Raw genomic sequence first — 6306 nt, forward strand, 5'->3', positions numbered from 1 at the left:
AGTAATAAATGATAACAATTTAGGCTATAATGCTCCAAAATAATTCACAACACTCCCTCCTCTGAGGCTGTAAAGCCTCACACTTTATACACCAACACTGTGACCACTGAAAATAGGCGGCCTATTGTATTTTCATATGAAACCTATTTCTCAGACTTGTAGACCTTCAAGAAAATACCCAAATTAGTGTTTACACATTGTGAAATAATCAATAATCATGCGGTGGGATGTTCCTGTTTCTAACACATTTGAGCAAGTTATAATGACAAGGATTTCCATTACTCCTCTCTCCTTATTACCCTTTAAATGAGCTTAACATATTAAACTACCTATACTATTCGCTATAATATAGTGAGATATACCTTGTAAATGGTTTACACTCGTGAAACAAATAATATCTTTCTTAACAATTATAACAACACCTAATGTGTTGAAAGGCTCACATCATCAAAACAATCACATGGTGCATAGTGAACTTTCTGTGTAACAATACAGTAACCAGACATAACAGTGTTTTGACAATGATTCATGTGACACTTCAGAATGGTGTAAAATGTCCAATAAACATGTATGATGTCCATTTTGAAAGTTTAGTCCGTGGTACTATGGAACTCTTTTTGGGCACTCAGGTTTCTTGGGGAACAGACTGGGTACCAATTTGAGGGCGCTCAGTCGTTTGTAGTTTCAGTCTTGTTCTTCCTTTTGCTGCTTCACTTGGACTCATAGCTGGTGATAGTCAAAGTCGTCTCTGTGGTGGTGCAGGTCGCGCTTGATCTTGCCTGCTGCTGCGTCTGCCTCCTCTGGTTTTTGACTGGCTGTGAAGGATTATTAAGCTTGCTTATCTGTATCTTACTCTTACCAATAAGTGAGCTTTATCCTACTGTTTGTAGTTTGGAGACTTTAACTATTGTTTCTATCTGTCTAATCTTTTTCTAGATATCCTATTATATTTGCTTGCAATTTAACCCCTCTAACATCCTGTATATCTGTGTATTGAATTACATTGCTATTGGATGTACAAATAGCAAATCTTGAAACACTCCATTATTCATTAGTGCACCACAATTCTTCCATACTTTAAACTAGTTTACTAATACTACCTACAAAAACAGAAAGAAAACATAGATTAACTGTTCAGCATCACATGTGTTGGTTGTTCCTGTGGAATACATGACAAAGGTCAATCATGATTTAAGACTCACAATCATCATATTTAAGCATGCAATAGCAATGTGCTGCTGAAACTGCTTTATAAAGGCAATGAGGCTTCTCCTTTCGGCCTCTTTAAAATCAAGCCTGAAAGGTTGCCTGTCATTGTATTTGCTACACTGAGGAGCTCTGCGCTGGCTGTTCCTCTGCACAAACCCAGAGCAGACAGTGATCTCTAACAGTTATAATATAAAATAATCCCACTAGATCCCTTTTTTCTAAAAACTCTGTTTAAAAACACAAGGAATGCCTGATGTTCTGATCCCTTTTTGCTGAAATTTAGTAACAGGTGGCTGCTGGAGGAGAGCAGCAAAGTTATTGACTCAGTATATTTGTGTTAATGAATCAATTATTAATGACATATCTTGCTATTTTATATATCCTGAGCTAACCTTATTCTTATTCCTAGTCTTTTTGGATTTAACATCAGTCTCTATTTTCTTTTTTCTTCCCCTATCTTTCTATTTTTCAACACTCCTGCTCCCAAACTCCTGTGAGGTCTTCAAACAGTTCTTTTTCAGCAGATGTTGCAGTTTTCAAGGCCTCTGATAGTCTGACCATTTGTAATGTTGATCATGTGAGACAGAGAGCGCTTCCTTGGTGATGTCTCTGTCAGCACTCGGTCACATGTGAGAGCATTTTGGCTGAAGTTCATTTTCACTGTGAAGCCTTCTTGACCTTTTAAACTTTGTGCTGATAGGTTCACAGTCTTTAAGTTGGTGTTGTCCTCTTTATGATTCAACTGCAGATGGTAGATGTGGTCTGACTGGCCGCGTCCTCAGCGTTGGGAAGATGCTGACGTCAGTGGAGGTGGGCTTGGGCCTGTGATGCATCAGGTTGGCACGCCTCCTGTATCACCTCCCTTTCTTCCTCACAGTCAGATTCTGCTGTGTCTATTTTGAAGCTGCTCTCTCGCCTTCTTCATGAAACTTCAGAGCTGCCATCTTGTCCACTGTAGCTCTGTCTCGCTGTCGTCATGTCTCATGGTTTGTTGAGCTCTGCAGGTATCTTGGTCTGTAGGCAGATCTTTTGTCTTTCTGAGATCTGTGCTATGACGAACTTTTCACTTCGTTCGGGAGTTGTTATTCTTTCTAATCATATCTAGCTCTCGTCTCCTCCCTATCTATTATAGCCTCTTTTTCCATCTCTCCTTTATATCTGAACTCAACCCTTTAAAGACCCTAATTATTTTTTCTTCTTCTTCTGCCTGTACTGGCCCTTGACTGCACTTACTTATATCTTTCTTCCACTTGCTGTATACGTTTCTTCATCTGGGGGTATATCTATTTAGACCTTATCTACCAGGATGGGCTCTTTCATTATTCTGTCTCAGTGACTACTTTTCCTTCACTAAAGGCTATATCGTATGTCAGTATTATCTACCTGCTGGTCAAACTGTTTCTCCCTATTTTCCCTTCATTCTGAGCTTTCTCTATCTCTTATCTGACGTTTTTTATTTTATCTTTAACTACTTAGTTGTGCTGTTACCACATATGTTGCTGCCACAGCTCCCTCCTTTGACCACCTTTGCAGCTAATATTTCTTTTTTCTGCTCTTTACCATTTAATTTCACCTGCTGTGTGCCTCCCAGGACAGCCATCGCACACTCACTGCGAGCAAACACTTACTCTCTGGAAACTTTAGAATTTGGACGGCCTTCATGCCTCGAAAAAGAAAAGGACAGTTCATTGTAAAGCCACACAACCAAGAAACTAGAATGAAACAATTCATTGAAAGAAACTCAGGCAGCTCCCCTTGTTTTTATATCAAAGAGCTATTCAACTGAAAAATAATCAAAGCAGAGTTTACTAAAAATAACTACCTTCAGTGAAACTAACAACTATTAAAATATCAAATTCATTTTCTCACATCTAATACAAAATTGATGGCTCTCAATCCCTTCTATAACATAAATCCTTCATAGATAACACCTCACATTGCTGCTTATCAATCTGTACTTTTATCTTTCAATAAATTTGCAAACTTTATCAGATGTCATCATTTTTCTAGTTTTGTTCCTTCTCCTCGACCAAAAAGTGTCTTCAGCCTGTTATTCTGAACTAAATTTCCTTTATTATCATAATACTGTAGGCTGTTTCAACTACACTTTTCTTTTTCGTATCCAGCAGTCATTGCCGTTATTTTACTAATCTGCTTACTGTCAGGCTGTTATTGGTTCAAAAAACTTTTATAACTTCTGTTATTATTAACTCATGAGTAACTTGCTATAACGTGCTGTTGTTATCCTAGAAAGGTGCAACAGATCACAAAACTCTCATAACTTTTGGTTTAGGGCTGAACTGCTCTCTTTTTCTCTCTCTCAGCCTGCTGTCCTCCCCCACATGGACACTCACACAGACACAGCTCAGCTCCTGCTCTGTGCCTCTCTGCTAACATGAGCAAACTCCTTTTTTCTTTTCTCTTCCAGTCTTCATTATTCGGGCGTGGACTGCCACTTCAGAACTTTATTTTGCACATAGCTTTATCACAATTCAATCTGAGACTGCATCAAAGCCGTCTTTTACACTAGTCCACATTCACTATTTCATCAATATATATTCATATATCTTTTACTTTATAACTCCTTCCATCAACTTCTTATACTTATTTATATCACCATATCAACTCTATTCATCTGTTATCCTTAAGCTTTATGTTAGTTTAATATTAGATCAGTTATTCAACTATCATTATTTTATACTTTTTATCTAATGGTCTTAAACATGAGGCTTCAAGACTCAAACTATTAGTATTATTATTTTAGGCCTTGGTAACATTTATATGCACTTTTTCTTAACACACAGCTATCAACTATATTTTCAGCAATATTTACATGCACGTATGTCTTCTGACTCCTATCTCCTGCCGGCTTCTGACTTTATGTACATTACCTAGGCTTTCAGCTGAACTAGTCTGATTCACTTCCTCAACACAGACTTAATTTACACTGCCTAGGTTTTATTTCCAAATTAATTAGCCTGATTCACTTCCTCAACACAGACTTAATTTACACTGCCTAGGTTTAATTCCAAATTTGTGGACCTGATTCACTTCCTCAACACAGGCCCAATTTACACATAATATAGCCTCTCAATCCACTTCCTCAACATGAGGGCTTAGACAGAAATGATTCACTTCCTCAACACAAAATCTGTCTTTATAAATCGCTACTCAATCCACTTCCTCAACATGAGCGCGTAATACTTCTTTTATCTTTAAGCACGCTTTATTCTCCTATCCTGCCACAGTCCTATTTAGGCTCCTAGCGGTAACGTGCTATAGTACATCCGCCCGTTCAGTCCGAACCTACCATCGAAGAGCCCCAACACTCAGTTGAAATCCTGCGATATAAGCTCGCGGTAGCCACGTGATGACTATTTATTAGCCAACTTGCCCATGTCAGCCCTGACCTAGTGAGTGAAGCACCCCAGCACTCAGCACTTTCATTCTGCACTTCTCCAAGCCAGCGGTATCCGCAATGGCTTTAAATTCTTATCTCTTCATCAGCTCACTACGCCTATGCAGTCCTGTTCTGATTGGATCGAAGCTCCCCGACATTAAGTCGAAGCGCTGCGATTCTTAAAAAACAGCGGTATTCACGATGATGGCTGGAAAACACTTATTTTACTTACCCTTAAAAGCAAACAATTAAACACAAAAAGCGCATCTATTCTACTAGCTTTACACACTTTGACATAGACATATTCCGCACCATGGTTCACACACACACATGCAAATTTAGCTGCTATTGCATTTTGCCTGCATTTAGATTTGCACCGACTCTACCCCTCCAGCGTTTACTTTCTTTCTTTATTTAGTTTCAATTCACCATTAAAATCCAAATTTCATATTTTAGTAAAATATTTTCTACTTAATTTACTGCTTTTAGCACTCAAAATTTATTCTAGGTTCAAGATTGAGGAGACTTTAAGATTCACACCTGGGCGGAAAATCCCGTATTCAGACACAGTTAAAATGCAGATTTTTGGTTAAACAGGTATTCTGCTTACCTTTTCTATGTGGCCACGTGTCTCAGATACAGGCTGTCCGTCCCGGTCAGAAACTCTCGGCCTCTGGACTCAATCTCCTGGCTGGCTCGCCAAGTAATGTCGTGTAAAAATTCAAGACTTGGGCCAGATAAGAAAGCTTGAACCTTTACCAACATTTTTATTATCAACAAAAAACAGACACCAATTAGAATACAAAAGTTCCACCGGAGTCTGTCAGAGATCGGTGCAAAATAGAGCCCCATTCTGTTACCAGAACAGAGACCCGAGTCGACATGAAAACCATGTAAAGACTGACTTTCACCTCCTTTTGGACCTCCTTTTATAGCTCTGTTTCTTGGCTTAACATCATCTCTTGGCTCTCTTTCCCACTGCACCTGAATCTGGGAAAGTCCAAGATTTTCACGTGCCCAAGCATTTGGTGGGAAAGTCCCTGACTGCCTGCTCCTCCTCTCTGTGTCCTCTGCATGAACTCTGCTTGATCATACTATTTCATCCATAACCTGACTTTTGTGGAATAAACTGGTGTTGTTTGTGCTCTGTGCTAGAAACAGGACATTCTTACTGTGATGGACTATATTGATGTATGTTTTGTTATACAATTTGCACAAAATCTGCTTCTATATTTTACTTTGCAGGTATTTTTGATGCTCCCTCCCTTTTCTCCCAAAGCACACGAACTTGCTCACACACACACATGTGCCTGGGCAGTTAGATACAGAAAGGAGCACATACACTCAGAGCTGTAGAGTTTTAACACTGTGATCCTAATTTTACACTATAAAATAACACTTTAAATGATGACAATGTAGACCACCATTGCTCTAGTAATAAATGATAACAATTTAGGCTATAATGCTCCAAAATAATTCACAACAACCCAAAACAATATTATTCATAAACGGACTGCAGGTTGGATCTGCTAGCTTCATGGTCATCAGGAAGGAGTTAAATCTAGAGACGTCTTTCACAAAGATTTGTTTCTCATGTTTGTTTTTTTTTATCTCTTAGAGGGCTTTATCTCATGGTTATCAAATTTGAGATCAGAAAATCTGTTTCTGGAACAGTTCTTACCTCATTCACTACAAAG

At 38.6% G+C, this 6306-nt stretch overlaps 1 long non-coding RNA gene across 1 annotated transcript; it reads right to left on the bottom strand.

Annotated features, from left to right (window-relative positions):
• Positions 1 to 53: 53 nt before the first annotated feature.
• LOC119911720 lies at positions 54 to 5441 on the bottom strand. Its single transcript, XR_005446005.1, has 2 exons — positions 5220 to 5441; positions 54 to 2873 (listed from the first exon to the last, which is right to left on the bottom strand). It is a non-coding gene; the product is annotated as an uncharacterized LOC119911720 (long non-coding RNA).
• Positions 5442 to 6306: the final 865 nt, after the last annotated feature.

Source organism: Micropterus salmoides, unplaced genomic scaffold (assembly GCF_014851395.1).
Source record: "Micropterus salmoides isolate LMB-PRFRI ecotype aquatic unplaced genomic scaffold, ASM1485139v1 Ms_hic_scaffold_2, whole genome shotgun sequence".
Taxonomy (NCBI): Eukaryota; Metazoa; Chordata; class Actinopteri; order Centrarchiformes; family Centrarchidae; genus Micropterus; species Micropterus salmoides.